Genomic DNA, 18,769 nt, shown 5'->3' on the forward strand with positions numbered 1-18,769 from the left:
TTGTTATTGTGCATGTAACGAAAATTGTGTAAAAATAAAATGCTTATTTAAAGCAAATATTAAAATAATTAATATAAAATAAATATTTAGAAACAATGTGGTGAAGTGTTAGTGTATAATAAGTGCATAATATAAAAGAAAAATTAACTATAAATCGAGAAATTGTAAGTTAAAATTTGTGAAATTTTCAACTTAATATGCAAATATCTCGAAAGCTATAATTATATATATTCTTTATCTGGAGAATCTTCTCTATCCAACCATACCCTTCTTAACCCTGAAATCGTGGGATGTTATACTAAAGTTTCCCCCATTTATTTATCCGTTTTCCATTTTCTATTAATTTTTTTGCGATATACACTGCATTTATGTTTAACTATAACTGCAACCAAGCAAGCGTAAAACCACAAAAAAGTTTAAGTTCGACAATACTTCAACTGAAATTTTGCGCTGACTCAGTTTTTGAAGTTGATTCATAGTGGTAATTTTAAAAGATTGAAAAATTATTTACTAATAATTTAATAGAATGCAGTGTTAAGGCACAATTTACTATTACAATAAGGGTTTTCACACGCAGTGTTGTAATCTGTTATTCGGTATACATTTACATGTATTTTGTTCTTGTCTATGACAAATTACTCGTTACTTGGTGAAACAGTAACAGACTATTATCTTGTTAAGTAAATATGCAGAATCACCTGCAAGCCGAAAAAAAATTAGAGCGGTTTTTAAAAAGTGAAATTTTTTTAATATTTTGGAATCGTGAGTTGAACCGCAGTAAACAAGAACCACATCGCGAATCTTCAGCTGGTTTTTGTTGTTAGTGTTGAAGCGGCAGAATTCTACCAAATTGACAGGAGCTTGGCTGGATAAAAATCCGGTTCCGTTCCGGTTACGTAGACCCGACTGTCGTGGAAACGGAATCTTCTGCTGGTAGTCACCTGTGCTTTAAAAAAATATGGTATGTATGGCATCTAATTTATTTTCCGTGCCACCAACGTATCTAATGCAAATCGGCAGTTTATTGAAAGTTTTTCCACCATTTCAGAGCTTTCTTCAGAATCTGGCCAGTATATGTATATATTGGTGCAGTAGCTTTAAGCGACGTCAAATCCTATTTGTAATTTTGGAAAGGGTGTTGCTTTTCAATATCAGCTGCGTTGAAAAAAATTAACGATTAACAACTATCGTAGAAAAGTGTATTCACAGTTGACAAGCTGTAACAAATTTAATAACAAATAATGCTACGTGTGAAAACCTCTAATTATAAATATTAATTTTATACACGTACTGAGGGTTGGTACATACCGATATAATTTTTATTACCTGAATGACACAATACTAATTAAAATATTGTCGCTTCATTTAATTTGGATATATGAAATATAAACTCAACCAAAGAGAAGAAATTTAAAACATTGCGTATATAAAGGAAAAGTAACTGGAGGCGCGGATACTATTATATTAGGAGTATGAAGTTTTGTTCGTTTTTGGGCTATATTTTCATTTTCCGTTTTTAAATCGACATGTACATATTCTGTAAATCGTTCCGTTTTCGGTTTTTCGAGCATCAACAAATCGTTCTGTCGCCCTGTTCAGGAAATCGGAATCGTTATAATTTTCCCGTTTTATATATTTAGCAAATTAAACAATTGTGATTTTAACATTTTTAAAATGTAAGTATTTAATAAAATAAAATAAAAATAAACAAAATATATATGTGACCGTTATTCTTTAAACTTTGAGGGGAATACACAAAAAATCAAAACAAGAACTAATCTTAGTTGAATTTATGGAAACGCATGCATATTTAGCACGCAATTTCTCAAAAGGCGATAAAGTGGCTGTGGAAAAAAGTGGAAGAAGCTAGCCACATTGCTGAATGCTGGCCACTCCACAACAAAATGAATTGTTGGCAGTACAAAATCGCCTAAAAGCGCAGAGTTTAGAGGAAAAGGGAAGGCATAACATCAGAATGGAGCAATTACAACACGAAAAAGTTAAAACATACAACAAGTTAAAATACATGATATTGAATTATCAAACGTCCCATTTACATACTTATACACATACAAGTTCTTTGTATTTCATTTAAATGGTTGCGTTTTTTCAATAGATTCTCTTAAAATTCACCAATATTATTTAAACTATTGCTTTCCTCATTTTCAGTTATTTCCTAGTCAATACTACCTACTTATATAATTTCACCAAAAACCACACCCAATTTTTAGATTAATTCTTATATATTCTTAATAGTTTTCAATATAACCCGTTATATAGAGGTGGACGTTGGTTATTTTATTTCGATGACAATCACACTAGCATAAGAAAGGGAATTCAAAATTAATTATTCGAGGAGATATCTATATTAAAATAAACCTAATATTCAAATGAGATAAATCTAATACAATCAATAAACCAAAAATGGAAATGGCAACCAGAGAGTCATAAACCATTATGTTAGGAGTATGGGGTCTAGACAAAAATCTGGACCGATTACATTCATATTCAGAGCTAGAACACATTATTGGTAATAAAACACGTCCACTTAATTTCTGTTTAAGTCAACTAGAAAGCCGGAATTCACTATATGAGAAATAGGTAAAGGTCTGAGCTGATTCAATTTACTTTCGATATTTAACTTAATTATACTCGATAATATTTTTCAACACGATTTTATGAATGCCCTATTCTGTTTGCAACTCGACTGCATTTTAGTTGAAGTATTATTGAACTAAACTTTTTGTGGTATGTGTTTACAACAGGTTGACTAAAATAACATAAACCTACAAAATGAAAAATGGGTAAGTTAACTATTTCAAATAATTTTAAACTAATATTAATTAGTAATTTTTCAACATAGCAAAAAAGTTACAACCAATTCAAAAACTTATTGAGCTCGTGGAGAAAATCCCGAAACTGTACGAGGAAAGTAAACATTAATTAAATTAATCAATAATTGAAATAAATCAATATACTAATAATAGTTATTAAAATTTGAAGGAGTTCTGTTTCTTTTCAATCATTTTGATTATGGTATAATCTACTGCGTACAATACGGTGTTCTATAATATTTAAAACGTTCTTAACAACTATAGATACGTAGGTTGTGCCAGCTAAACGTTTAAATAATTTCAAATACATTTTTGACAACTACCATCAGCAGGGAAACGGAAAGTTGTACATAACTTTAATAGAGGAGGTACTGCCTTCTCGCGCACACGTTTGTAGAAAAGTTCTTTCATCGAATTTAACAAAAAAAACAAAATAATTCCTAACTCGAACGAAAATAACTTATGACTCTTCAAAAAACGTTATTTAGAGGCATCTAATTGGAAATAAAACTTTGGCTTACTTGGTGTTAGGAAGTTCAAATGGATGAGTAATCACGAAGGCTTTTTATGCGCAGCACATCAGTTTCGGCCCAAATTTTTACTTAGTTTTGCCATCAAATCTGGTACAATGTTTACAATGCATAGAGCGAGGATAAATTCGCAGAAAAATGTCCGTTATTTTATGTACTCTTGCAACATGTTGCTAAAGAGTATAACAGTTTTGTTCACCTAACAGGAAAACTAATCGAGATTGTTATGGAGTTATATAAGTGCAAGCGATAACTTAAGTAAAAAATCAGATATTTTGATGAAACTTTCTGCATATGTTCCTTGGTCACCCCTTGGGTATCGGTATTGTAGATGGCCGTAATCGGACAACTGCCACTTCTACAAAACGCCATTCATAGAAAACTTATAAACTGCCATAACTAAGCTCCAAATAAGGATACAAAACTGAAATTTTGTGCAGGGAATCGCAGTAGTGAGGGTTTGAAAATCTTTAAAAAGTGGACGGGTCCCCCCTCTAATAGCTTTAATATATATATATATTCTAAACCGCTAAAGGTTTTTAAGCCAAATTCGGTCAGAACAAATATTTTAAGCCCCCCTAGCCACAGTGCGGAAATGTGTGAATTCGGATTATAACAATGTCCACTCCCCTCTAACGATTTTATTAAAAATAACTAAAAGTGCGATAAATCTCTAAACAAATGCGCCAGATACATAAAATGTTACACCTAAGATTGTAAGAAAGGGCTCTACAAGGGCCGGTGTTAAAATTGGACGATGGGCGTGGCACCACTCACATTTAAGTGAAAACCCATATCACGGGACCTACTCGATCGATTTCAACCGAATTCAGCAGATAACTTTTATCCAAAAATTCCTTACAATCCGAAAATGGGCGAAATCAAACAAAACCCAATTCTACTACTACGCAATACCTTCTTCCAATATAACGCAATTTTAAATTCCATATGATTCTTTCACTTTCCAGTATACAAATCAAGAACCAATGAATGTATCGGGATAAAACTTTGCACGAATAATGCCCTTAAGATGTGCCACTTTATGACCAAAAATTGGACCAAAACTATTTAAACCTCCAGATATTGAATATGTGGATCCCTGTTCCTATTGCGAACTCTTTTTATCGATAATATCGGTCAATCTGTGAACTATATTATGGAAATTCGGAGATAATCCTTTTTTGATAAAAGTATGCCTGTATGTCAAAAAGCCGTTGAATAGGATCAATAATTCCCTTTGCCCGCATATACCTAATAGAAATATTTCGATTTACCGCATATATCGGCCAATATGGTAGTTATCTTAATAAAATTGAGTGAGCCTCTGAAATTGATAATTGATCGAGTGAAAACTTGCCCTAGCAGCAATAACATATAACTAATATTATAATTAAAATTTTTCCACATCAACTCAATATATATAAATTAAGATTGAGTTTTTGTCAAATATATCTTTATTTACTCTTTGACCTATTGTTAATAACTCAAAAAAGTAACCTAAATGGTGGGGGACAGAAAAGACTTTATTGAGATGAGAATATTTTCATTCTAATTTTATTTTACTTTTTTTCGTCTTTATATACAATTTTAATTCTAACTTATATAACTTAAAGTATGTGTATATGTGTATGTTTATATAGATTGTTACGTAATGCCCTTAAAAAGCAATCGAAAAGAGTAAAGCCTGTTGCTTCAAAGAACTTTGTGAAAAAATCGACGTAAATCCGGCGATGCTTACAAGATAGTAATGTCGAAATTCAAAGGCGGCAACGGGTAAACACCTGCTCCAAGCTATTGAAAACCCTCTTCCCAGCAGAGCCACAAGAGAAACTACAGGCTCAAGCAGAGGGACATGTTGAAATTGATGTCACAACAGTCAACGACGTGGATGTGATTCAAGCCGCACAGAGATTTGGTAATGCTAAAGCACCAGGCCTGGATGGCCTTAAATATTGCCATCAATCACAATGCGAAGTCATTCAAGTTCAGTGTTAAGGCACAATTTACTATTACAATAAGGGTTTTCACACGCAGTGTTGTAATCTGTTATTCGGTATACATTTACATGTATTTTGTTCTTGTCTATGACAAATTACTCGTTACTTGGTGAAACAGTAACAGACTATTATCTTGTTAAGTAAATATGCAGAATCACCTGCAAGCCGAAAAAAAATTAGAGCGGTTTTTAAAAAGTGAAATTTTTTTAATATTTTGGAATCGTGAGTTGAACCGCAGTAAACAAGAACCACATCGCGAATCTTCAGCTGGTTTTTGTTGTTAGTGTTGAAGCGGCAGAATTCTACCAAATTGACAGGAGCTTGGCTGGATAAAAATCCGGTTCCGTTCCGGTTACGTAGACCCGACTGTCGTGGAAACGGAATCTTCTGCTGGTAGTCACCTGTGCTTTAAAAAAATATGGTATGTATGGCATCTAATTTATTTTCCGTGCCACCAACGTATCTAATGCAAATCGGCAGTTTATTAAAAGTTTTTCCACCATTTCAGAGCTTTCTTCAGAATCTGGCCAGTATATGTATATATTGGTGCAGTAGCTTTAAGCGACGTCAAATCCTATTTGTAATTTTGGAAAGGGTGTTGCTTTTCAATATCAGCTGCGTTGAAAAAAATTAACGATTAACAACTATCGTAGAAAAGTGTATTCACAGTTGACAAGCTGTAACAAATTTAATAACAAATAACAATGCTACGTGTGAAAACCTCTAATTATAAATATTAATTTTATACACGTACTGAGGGTTGGTACATACCGATATAATTTTTATTACCTGAATGACACAATACTAATTAAAATATTGTCGCTTCATTTAATTTGGATATATGAAATATAAACTCAACCAAAGAGAAGAAATTTAAAACATTGCGTATATAAAGGAAAAGTAACTGGAGGCGCGGATACTATTATATTAGGAGTATGAAGTTTTGTTCGTTGTTGGGCTATATTTTCATTTTCCGTTTTTAAATCGTCTGACATATTCTGTAAATCGTTCCGTTTTCGGTTTTTCGAGCATCAGCAAATCGTTCTGTCGCCCTGTTCAGGAAATCGGAATCGTTATAATTTTCCCGTTTTATATATTTAGCAAATTAAACAATTGTGATTTTAACATTTTTAAAATGTAAGTATTTAATAAAATAAAATAAAAATAAACAAAATATATATGTGACCGTTATTCTTTAAACTTTGAGGGGAATACACAAAAAATCAAAACAAGAACTAATCTTAGTTGAATTTATGGAAACGCATGCATATTTAGCACGCAATTTCTCAAAAGGCGATAAAGTGGCTGTGGAAAAAAGTGGAAGAAGCTAGCCACATTGCTGAATGCTGGCCACTCCACAACAAAATGAATTGTTGGCAGTACAAAATCGCCTAAAAGCGCAGAGTTTAGAGGAAAAGGGAAGGCATAACATCAGAATGGAGCAATTACAACACGAAAAAGTTAAAACATACAACAAGTTAAAATACATGATATTGAATTATCAAACGTCCCATTTACATACTTATACACATACAAGTTCTTTGTATTTCATTTAAATGGTTGCGTTTTTTCAATAGATTCTCTTAAAATTCACCAATATTATTTAAACTATTGCTTTCCTCATTTTCAGTTATTTCCTAGTCAATACTACCTACTTATATAATTTCACCAAAAACCACACCCAATTTTTAGATTAATTCTTATATATTCTTAATAGTTTTCAATATAACCCGTTATATAGAGGTGGACGTTGGTTATTTTATTTCGATGACAATCACACTAGCATAAGAAAGGGAATTCAAAATTAATTATTCGAGGAGATATCTATATTAAAATAAACCTAATATTCAAATGAGATAAATCTAATACAATCAATAAACCAAAAATGGAAATGGCAACCAGAGAGTCATAAACCATTATGTTAGGAGTATGGGGTCTAGACAAAAATCTGGACCGATTACATTCATATTCAGAGCTAGAACACATTATTGGTAATAAAACACGTCCACTTAATTTCTGTTTAAGTCAACTAGAAAGCCGGAATTCACTATATGAGAAATAGGTAAAGGTCTGAGCTGATTCAATTTACTTTCGATATTTAACTTAATTATATTCGATAATATTTTTCAACACGATTTTATGAATGCCCTATTCTGTTTGCAACTCGACTGCATTTTAGTTGAAGTATTATTGAACTAAACTTTTTGTGGTATGTGTTTACAACAGGTTGACTAAAATAACATAAACCTACAAAATGAAAAATGGGTAAGTTAACTATTTCAAATAATTTTAAACTAATATTAATTAGTAATTTTTCAACATAGCAAAAAAGTTACAACCAATTCAAAAACTTATTGAGCTCGTGGAGAAAATCCCGAAACTGTACGAGGAAAGTAAACATTAATTAAATTAATCAATAATTGAAATAAATCAATATACTAATAATAGTTATTAAAATTTGAAGGAGTTCTGTTTCTTTTCAATCATTTTGATTATGGTATAATCTACTGCGTACAATACGGTGTTCTATAATATTTAAAACGTTCTTAACAACTATAGATACGTAGGTTGTGCCAGCTAAACGTTTAAATAATTTCAAATACATTTTTGACAACTACCATCAGCAGGGAAACGGAAAGTTGTACATAACTTTAATAGAGGAGGTACTGCCTTCTCGCGCACACGTTTGTAGAAAAGTTCTTTCATCGAATTTAACAAAAAAAACAAAATAATTCCTAACTCGAACGAAAATAACTTATGACTCTTCAAAAAACGTTATTTAGAGGCATCTAATTGGAAATAAAACTTTGGCTTACTTGGTGTTAGGAAGTTCAAATGGATGAGTAATCACGAAGGCTTTTTATGCGCAGCACATCAGTTTCGGCCCAAATTTTTACTTAGTTTTGCCATCAAATCTGGTACAATGTTTACAATGCATAGAGCGAGGATAAATTCGCAGAAAAATGTCCGTTATTTTATGTACTCTTGCAACATGTTGCTAAAGAGTATAACAGTTTTGTTCACCTAACAGGAAAACTAATCGAGATTGTTATGGAGTTATATAAGTGCAAGCGATAACTTAAGTAAAAAATCAGATATTTTGATGAAACTTTCTGCATATGTTCCTTGGTCACCCCTTGGGTATCGGTATTGTAGATGGCCGTAATCGGACAACTGCCACTTCTACAAAACGCCATTCATAGAAAACTTATAAACTGCCATAACTAAGCTCCAAATAAGGATACAAAACTGAAATTTTGTGCAGGGAATCGCAGTAGTGAGGGTTTGAAAATCTTTAAAAAGTGGACGGGTCCCCCCTCTAATAGCTTTAATATATATATATATTCTAAACCGCTAAAGGTTTTTAAGCCAAATTCGGTCAGAACAAATATTTTAAGCCCCCCTAGCCACAGTGCGGAAATGTGTGAATTCGGATTATAACAATGTCCACTCCCCTCTAACGATTTTATTAAAAATAACTAAAAGTGCGATAAATCTCTAAACAAATGCGCCAGATACATAAAATGTTACACCTAAGATTGTAAGAAAGGGCTCTACAAGGGCCGGTGTTAAAATTGGACGATGGGCGTGGCACCACTCACATTTAAGTGAAAACCCATATCACGGGACCTACTCGATCGATTTCAACTGAATTCAGCAGATAACTTTTATCCAAAAATTCCTTACAATCCGAAAATGGGCGAAATCAAACAAAACCCAATTCTACTACTACGCAATACCTTCTTCCAATATAACGCAATTTTAAATTCCATATGATTCTTTCACTTTCCAGTATACAAATCAAGAACCAATGAATGTATCGGGATAAAACTTTGCACGAATAATGCCCTTAAGATGTGCCACTTTATGACCAAAAATTGGACCAAAACTATTTAAACCTCCAGATATTGAATATGTGGATCCCTGTTCCTATTGCGAACTCTTTTTATCGATAATATCGGTCAATCTGTGAACTATATTATGGAAATTCGGAGAGAATCCTTTTTTGATAAAAGTATGCCTGTATGTCAAAAAGCCGTTGAATAGGATCAATAATTCCCTTTGCCCGCATATACCTAATAGAAATATTTCGATTTACCGCATATATCGGCCAATATGGTAGTTATCTTAATAAAATTGAGTGAGCCTCTGAAATTGATAATTGATCGAGTGAAAACTTGCCCTAGCAGCAATAACATATGACTAATATTATAATTAAAATTTTTCCACATCAACTCAATATATATAAATTAAGATTGAGTTTTTGTCAAATATATCTTTATTTACTCTTTGACCTATTGTTAATAACTCAAAAAAGTAACCTAAATGGTGGGGGACAGAAAAGACTTTATTGAGATGAGAATATTTTCATTCTAATTTTATTTTACTTTTTTTCGTCTTTATATACAATTTTAATTCTAACTTATATAACTTAAAGTATGTGTATATGTGTATGTTTATATAGATTGTTACGTAATGCCCTTAAAAAGCAATCGAAAAGAGTAAAGCCTGTTGCTTCAAAGAACTTTGTGAAAAAATCGACGTAAATCCGGCGATGCTTACAAGATAGTAATGTCGAAATTCAAAGGCGGCAACGGGTAAACACCTGCTCCAAGCTATTGAAAACCCTCTTCCCAGCAGAGCCACAAGAGAAACTACAGGCTCAAGCAGAGGGACATGTTGAAATTGATGTCACAACAGTCAACGACGTGGATGTGATTCAAGCCGCACAGAGATTTGGTAATGCTAAAGCACCAGGCCTGGATGGCCTTAAATATTGCCATCAATCACAATGCGAAGTCATTCAAGTTCAGTGTTAAGGCACAATTTACTATTACAATAAGGGTTTTCACACGCAGTGTTGTAATCTGTTATTCGGTATACATTTACATGTATTTTGTTCTTGTCTATGACAAATTACTCGTTACTTGGTGAAACAGTAACAGACTATTATCTTGTTAAGTAAATATGCAGAATCACTTGCAAGCGGAAAAAAAATTAGAGCGGTTTTTAAAAAGTGAAATTTTTTTAATATTTTGGAATCGTGAGTTGAACCGCAGTAAACAAGAACCACATCGCGAATCTTCAGCTGGTTTTTGTTGTTAGTGTTGAAGCGGCAGAATTCTACCAAATTGACAGGAGCTTGGCTGGATAAAAATCCGGTTCCGTTCCGGTTACGTAGACCCGACTGTCGTGGAAACGGAATCTTCTGCTGGTAGTCACCTGTGCTTTAAAAAAATATGGTATGTATGGCATCTAATTTATTTTCCGTGCCACCAACGTATCTAATGCAAATCGGCAGTTTATTGAAAGTTTTTCCACCATTTCAGAGCTTTCTTCAGAATCTGGCCAGTATATGTATATATTGGTGCAGTAGCTTTAAGCGACGTCAAATCCTATTTGTAATTTTGGAAAGGGTGTTGCTTTTCAATATCAGCTGCGTTGAAAAAAATTAACGATTAACAACTATCGTAGAAAAGTGTATTCACAGTTGACAAGCTGTAACAAATTTAATAACAAATAACAATGCTACGTGTGAAAACCTCTAATTATAAATATTAATTTTATACACGTACTGAGGGTTGGTACATACCGATATAATTTTTATTACCTGAATGACACAATACTAATTAAAATATTGTCGCTTCATTTAATTTGGATATATGAAATATAAACTCAACCAAAGAGAAGAAATTTAAAACATTGCGTATATAAAGGAAAAGTAACTGGAGGCGCGGATACTATTATATTAGGAGTATGAAGTTTTGTTCGTTGTTGGGCTATATTTTCATTTTCCGTTTTTAAATCGTCTGACATATTCTGTAAATCGTTCCGTTTTCGGTTTTTCGATCATCAGCAAATCGTTCTGTCGCCCTGTTCAGGAAATCGGAATCGTTATAATTTTCCCGTTTTATATTAGCAAATTAAACAATTGTGATTTTAACATTTTTAAAATGTAAGTATTTAATAAAATAAAATAAAAATAAACAAAATATATATGTGACCGTTATTCTTTAAACTTTGAGGGGAATACACAAAAAATCAAAACAAGAACTAATCTTAGTTGAATTTATGGAAACGCATGCATATTTAGCACGCAATTTCTCAAAAGGCGATAAAGTGGCTGTGGAAAAAAGTGGAAGAAGCTAGCCACATTGCTGAATGCTGGCCACTCCACAACAAAATGAATTGTTGGCAGTACAAAATCGCCTAAAAGCGCAGAGTTTAGAGGAAAAGGGAAGGCATAACATCAGAATGGAGCAATTACAACACGAAAAAGTTAAAACATACAACAAGTTAAAATACATGATATTGAATTATCAAACGTCCCATTTACATACTTATACACATACAAGTTCTTTGTATTTCATTTAAATGGTTGCGTTTTTTCAATAGATTCTCTTAAAATTCACCAATATTATTTAAACTATTGCTTTCTTCATTTTCAGTTATTTCCTAGTCAATACTACCTACTTATATAATTTCACCAAAAACCACACCCAATTTTTAGATTAATTCTTATATATTCTTAATAGTTTTCAATATAACCCGTTATATAGAGGTGGACGTTGGTTATTTTATTTCGATGACAATCACACTAGCATAAGAAAGGGAATTCAAAATTAATTATTCGAGGAGATATCTATATTAAAATAAACCTAATATTCAAATGAGATAAATCTAATACAATCAATAAACCAAAAATGGAAATGGCAACCAGAGAGTCATAAACCATTATGTTAGGAGTATGGGGTCTAGACAAAAATCTGGACCGATTACATTCATATTCAGAGCTAGAACACATTATTGGTAATAAAACACGTCCACTTAATTTCTGTTTAAGTCAACTAGAAAGCCGGAATTCACTATATGAGAAATAGGTAAAGGTCTGAGCTGATTCAATTTACTTTCGATATTTAACTTAATTATACTCGATAATATTTTTCAACACGATTTTATGAATGCCCTATTCTGTTTGCAACTCGACTGCATTTTAGTTGAAGTATTATTGAACTAAACTTTTTGTGGTATGTGTTTACAACAGGTTGACTAAAATAACATAAACCTACAAAATGAAAAATGGGTAAGTTAACTATTTCAAATAATTTTAAACTAATTTTAATTAGAAATTTTTCAACATAGCAAAAAAGTTACAACCAATTCAAAAACTTATTGAGCTCGGGGAGAAAATCCCGAAACTGTACGAGGAAAGTAAACATTAATTAAATTAATCAATAATTGAAATAAATCAATATACTAATAATAGTTATTCAAATTTGAAGGAGTTCTGTTTCTTTTCAATCATTTTGATTATGGTATAATCTACTGCTTACAATACGGTGTTCTATAATATTTAAAACGTTCTTAACAACTATAGATACGTAGGTTGTGCGAGCTAAACGTTTAAATAATTTCAAATACATTTTTGACAACTACCATCAGCAAGGAAACGGAAAGTTGTACATAACTTTAATAGAGGAGGTACTGCCTTCTCGCGCACACGTTTGTAGAAAAGTTCTTTCATCGAATTTAACAAAAAAACAAAATAATTCCTAACTCGAACGAAAATAACTTATGACTCTTCAAAAAACGTTATTTAGAGGCATCTAATTGGAAATAAAACTTTGGCTTACTTGGTGTTAGGAAGTTCAAATGGATGAGTAATCACGAAGGCTTTTTATGCGCAGCACATCAGTTTCGGCCCAAATTTTTACTTAGTTTTGCCATCAAATCTGGTACAATGTTTACAATGCATAGAGCGAGGATAAATTCGCAGAAAAATGTCCGTTATTTTATGTACTCTTGCAACATGTTGCTAAAGAGTATAACAGTTTTGTTCACCTAACAGGAAAACTAATCGAGATTGTTATGGAGTTATATAAGTGCAAGCGATAACTTAAGTAAAAAATCAGATATTCTGATGAAACTTTCTGCATATGTTCCTTGGTCACCCCTTGGGTATCGGTATTGTAGATGGCCGTAATCGGACAACTGCCACTTCTACAAAACGCCATTCATAGAAAACTTATAAACTGCCATAACTAAGCTCCAAATAAGGATACAAAACTGAAATTTTGTGCAGGGAATCGCAGTAGTGAGGGTTTGAAAATCTTTAAAAAGTGGACGGGTCCCCCCTCTAATAGCTTTAATATATATATATATTCTAAACCGCTAAAGGTTTTTAAGCCAAATTCGGTCAGAACAAATATTTTAAGCCCCCCTAGCCACAGTGCGGAAATGTGTGAATTCGGATTATAACAATGTCCACTCCCCTCTAACAATTTTATTAAAAATAACTAAAAGTGCGATAAATCTCTAAACAAATGCGCCAGATACATAAAATGTTACACCTAAGATTGTAAGAAAGGGCTCTACAAGGGCCGGTGTTAAAATTGGACGATGGGCGTGGCACCACTCACATTTAAGTGAAAACCCATATCACGGGACCTACTCGATCGATTTCAACCGAATTCAGCAGATAACTTTTATCCAAAAATTCCTTACAATCCGAAAATGGGCGAAATCAAACAAAACCCAATTCTACTACTACGCAATACCTTCTTCCAATATAACGCAATTTTAAATTCCATATGATTCTTTCACTTTCCAGTATACAAATCAAGAACCAATGAATGTATCGGGATAAAACTTTGCACGAATAATGCCCTTAAGATGTGCCACTTTATGACCAAAAATTGGACCAAAACTATTTAAACCTCCAGATATTGAATATGTGGATCCCTGTTCCTATTGCGAACTCTTTTTATCGATAATATCGGTCAATCTGTGAACTATATTATGGAAATTCGGAGAGAATCCTTTTTTGATAAAAGTATGCCTGTATGTCAAAAAGCCGTTGAATAGGATCAATAATTCCCTTTGCCCGCATATACCTAATAGAAATATTTCGATTTACCGCATATATCGGCCAATATGGTAGTTATCTTAATAAAATTGAGTGAGCCTCTGAAATTGATAATTGATCGAGTGAAAACTTGCCCTAGCAGCAATAACATATGACTAATATTATAATTAAAATTTTTCCACATCAACTCAATATATATAAATTAAGATTGAGTTTTTGTCAAATATATCTTTATTTACTCTTTGACCTATTGTTAATAACTCAAAAAAGTAACCTAAATGGTGGGGGACAGAAAAGACTTTATTGAGATGAGAATATTTTCATTCTAATTTTATTTTACTTTTTTTCGTCTTTATATACAATTTTAATTCTAACTTATATAACTTAAAGTATGTGTATATGTGTATGTTTATATAGATTGTTACGTAATGCCCTTAAAAAGCAATCGAAAAGAGTAAAGCCTGTTGCTTCAAAGAACTTTGTGAAAAAATCGACGTAAATCCGGCGATGCTTACAAGATAGTAATGTCGAAATTCAAAGGCGGCAACGGGTAAACACCTGCTCCAAGCTATTGAAAACCCTCTTCCCAGCAGAGCCACAAGAGAAACTACAGGCTCAAGCAGAGGGACATGTTGAAATTGATGTCACAACAGTCAACGACGTGGATGTGATTCAAGCCGCACAGAGATTTGGTAATGCTAAAGCACCAGGCCTAAATGGCCTTAAATATTGCCATCAATCACAATGCGAAGTCATTCAAGTTCAGTGTTAAGGCACAATTTACTATTACAATAAGGGTTTTCACACGCAGTGTTGTAATCTGTTATTCGGTATACATTTACATGTATTTTGTTCTTGTCTATGACAAATTACTCGTTACTTGGTGAAACAGTAACAGACTATTATCTTGTTAAGTAAATATGCAGAATCACTTGCAAGCGGAAAAAAAATTAGAGCGGTTTTTAAAAAGTGAAATTTTTTTAATATTTTGGAATCGTGAGTTGAACCGCAGTAAACAAGAACCACATCGCGAATCTTCAGCTGGTTTTTGTTGTTAGTGTTGAAGCGGCAGAATTCTACCAAATTGACAGGAGCTTGGCTGGATAAAAATCCGGTTCCGTTCCGGTTACGTAGACCCGACTGTCGTGGAAACGGAATCTTCTGCTGGTAGTCACCTGTGCTTTAAAAAAATATGGTATGTATGGCATCTAATTTATTTTCCGTGCCACCAACGTATCTAATGCAAATCGGCAGTTTATTGAAAGTTTTTCCACCATTTCAGAGCTTTCTTCAGAATCTGGCCAGTATATGTATATATTGGTGCAGTAGCTTTAAGCGACGTCAAATCCTATTTGTAATTTTGGAAAGGGTGTTGCTTTTCAATATCAGCTGCGTTGAAAAAAATTAACGATTAACAACTATCGTAGAAAAGTGTATTCACAGTTGACAAGCTGTAACAAATTTAATAACAAATAACAATGCTACGTGTGAAAACCTCTAATTATAAATATTAATTTTATACACGTACTGAGGGTTGGTACATACCGATATAATTTTTATTACCTGAATGACACAATACTAATTAAAATATTGTCGCTTCATTTAATTTGGATATATGAAATATAAACTCAACCAAAGAGAAGAAATTTAAAACATTGCGTATATAAAGGAAAAGTAACTGGAGGCGCGGATACTATTATATTAGGAGTATGAAGTTTTGTTCGTTGTTGGGCTATATTTTCATTTTCCGTTTTTAAATCGTCTGACATATTCTGTAAATCGTTCCGTTTTCGGTTTTTCGAGCATCAGCAAATCGTTCTGTCGCCCTGTTCAGGAAATCGGAATCGTTATAATTTTCCCGTTTTATATATTTAGCAAATTAAACAATTGTGATTTTAACATTTTTAAAATGTAAGTATTTAATAAAATAAAATAAAAATAAACAAAATATATATGTGACCGTTATTCTTTAAACTTTGAGGGGAATACACAAAAAATCAAAACAAGAACTAATCTTAGTTGAATTTATGGAAACGCATGCATATTTAGCACGCAATTTCTCAAAAGGCGATAAAGTGGCTGTGGAAAAAAGTGGAAGAAGCTAGCCACATTGCTGAATGCTGGCCACTCCACAACAAAATGAATTGTTGGCAGTACAAAATCGCCTAAAAGCGCAGAGTTTAGAGGAAAAGGGAAGGCATAACATCAGAATGGAGCAATTACAACACGAAAAAGTTAAAACATACAACAAGTTAAAATACATGATATTGAATTATCAAACGTCCCATTTACATACTTATACACATACAAGTTCTTTGTATTTCATTTAAATGGTTGCGTTTTTTCAATAGATTCTCTTAAAATTCACCAATATTATTTAAACTATTGCTTTCCTCATTTTCAGTTATTTCCTAGTCAATACTACCTACTTATATAATTTCACCAAAAACCACACCCAATTTTTAGATTAATTCTTATATATTCTTAATAGTTTTCAATATAACCCGTTATATAGAGGTGGACGTTGGTTATTTTATTTCGATGACAATCACACTAGCATAAGAAAGGGAATTCAAAATTAATTATTCGAGGAGATATCTATATTAAAATAAACCTAATATTCAAATGAGATAAATCTAATACAATCAATAAACCAAAAATGGAAATGGCAACCAGAGAGTCATAAACCATTATGTTAGGAGTATGGGGTCTAGACAAAAATCTAGACCGATTACATTCATATTCAGAGCTAGAACACATTATTGGTAATAAAACACGTCCACTTAATTTCTGTTTAAGTCAACTAGAAAGCCGGAATTCACTATATGAGAAATAGGTAAAGGTCTGAGCTGATTCAATTTACTTTCGATATTTAACTTAATTATACTCGATAATATTTTTCAACACGATTTTATGAATGCCCTATTCTGTTTGCAACTCGACTGCATTTTAGTTGAAGTATTATTGAACTAAACTTTTTGTGGTATGTGTTTACAACAGGTTGACTAAAATAACATAAACCTACAAAATGAAAAATGGGTAAGTTAACTATTTCAAATAATTTTAAACTAATATTAATTAGTAATTTTTCAACATAGCAAAAAAGTTACAACCAATTCAAAAACTTATTGAGCTCGTGGAGAAAATCCCGAAACTGTACGAGGAAAGTAAACATTAATTAAATTAATCAATAATTGAAATAAATCAATATACTAATAATAGTTATTAAAATTTGAAGGAGTTCTGTTTCTTTTCAATCATTTTGATTATGGTATAATCTACTGCATACAATACGGTGTTCTATAATATTTAAAACGTTCTTAACAACTATAGATACGTAGGTTGTGCCAGCTAAACGTTTAAATAATTTCAAATACATTTTTGACAACTACCATCAGCAAGGAAACGGAAAGTTGTACATAACTTTAATAGAGGAGGTACTGCCTTCTCGCGCACACGTTTGTAGAAAAGTTCTTTCATCGAATTTAACAAAAAAACAAAATAATTCCTAACTCGAACGAAAATAACTTATGACTCTTCAAAAAACGTTATTTAGAGGCATCTAATTGGAAATAAAACTTTGGCTTACTTGGTGTTAGGAAGTTCAAATGGATGAGTAATCACGAAGGCTTTTTATGCGCAGCACATCAGTTTCGGCCCAAATTTTTACTTAGTTTTGCCATCAAATCTGGTACAATGTTTACAATGCATAGAGCGAGGATAAATTCGCAGAAAAATGTCCGTTATTTTATGTACTCTTGCAACATGTTGCTAAAGAGTATAACAGTTTTGTTCACCTAACAGGAAAACTAATCGAGATTGTTATGGAGTTATATAAGTGCAAGCGATAACTTAAGTAAAAAATCAGATATTTTGATGAAACTTTCTGCATATGTTCCTTGGTCACCCCTTGGGTATCGGTATTGTAGATGGCCGTAATCGGACAACTGCCACTTCTACAAAACGCCATTCATAGAAAACTTATAAACTGCCATAACTAAGCTCCAAATAAGGATACAAAACTGAAATTTTGTGCAGGGAATCGCAGTAGTGAGGGTTTGAAAATCTTTAAAAAGTGGACGGGTCCCCCCTCTAATAGCTTTAATATATATATATATTCTAAACCGCTAAAGGTTTTTAAGCCAAATTCGGTCAGAACAAATATTTTAAGCCCCCCTAGCCACAGTGCGGAAATGTGTGAATTCGGATTATAACAATGTCCACTCCCCTCTAACGATTTTATTAAAAATAACTAAAAGTGCGATAAATCTCTAAACAAATGCGCCAGATACATAAAATGTTACACCTAAGATTGTAAGAAAGGGCTCTACAAGGGCCGGTGTTAAAATTGGACGATGGGCGTGGCACCACTCACATTTAAGTGAAAACCCATATCACGGGACCTACTCGATCGATTTCAACCGAATTCAGCAGATAACTTTTATCCAAAAATTCCTTACAATCCGAAAATGGGCGAAATCAAACAAAACCCAATTCTACTACTACGCAATACCTTCTTCCAATATAACGCAATTTTAAATT

The 18,769-nt window shown here is 32.6% G+C and overlaps 1 protein-coding gene and 3 long non-coding RNA genes across 6 annotated transcripts in view; 3 read left to right on the forward strand and 1 right to left on the reverse strand.

The window, feature by feature from the left end:
• The window catches only part of Cndp2 (Cytosolic non-specific dipeptidase 2), a 39,283-nt gene that overhangs the window by 2,092 nt on the left and 18,422 nt on the right, over window positions 1–18,769 (reverse strand). The gene's annotated exons all lie outside the window — the stretch shown is intronic.
• LOC138856863 (uncharacterized) lies at window positions 1,686–7,824 on the forward strand. The gene is made up of 6 exons (XR_011395830.1): window positions 1,686–2,601; window positions 2,719–2,804; window positions 2,864–6,498; window positions 6,569–7,423; window positions 7,541–7,626; window positions 7,686–7,824. It is a non-coding gene; the product is annotated as an uncharacterized lncRNA (long non-coding RNA).
• On the forward strand, window positions 11,257–13,246 carry LOC138856866 (uncharacterized). Of its 2 annotated transcripts, XR_011395834.1 has the most exons (4): window positions 11,257–11,317; window positions 11,388–12,242; window positions 12,360–12,445; window positions 12,505–13,246. It is a non-coding gene; the product is annotated as an uncharacterized lncRNA (long non-coding RNA). The 2 variants fall into 2 exon arrangements; XR_011395833.1 differs by having other exon boundaries at window positions 11,388–12,445.
• Window positions 14,978–17,464, forward strand: LOC138856865 (uncharacterized). The gene is made up of 4 exons (XR_011395832.1): window positions 14,978–16,138; window positions 16,209–17,063; window positions 17,181–17,266; window positions 17,326–17,464. It is a non-coding gene; the product is annotated as an uncharacterized lncRNA (long non-coding RNA).

Source organism: Bactrocera oleae, chromosome 4 (assembly GCF_042242935.1).
Source record: "Bactrocera oleae isolate idBacOlea1 chromosome 4, idBacOlea1, whole genome shotgun sequence".
NCBI classification, from domain to species: domain Eukaryota; kingdom Metazoa; phylum Arthropoda; class Insecta; order Diptera; family Tephritidae; genus Bactrocera; species Bactrocera oleae.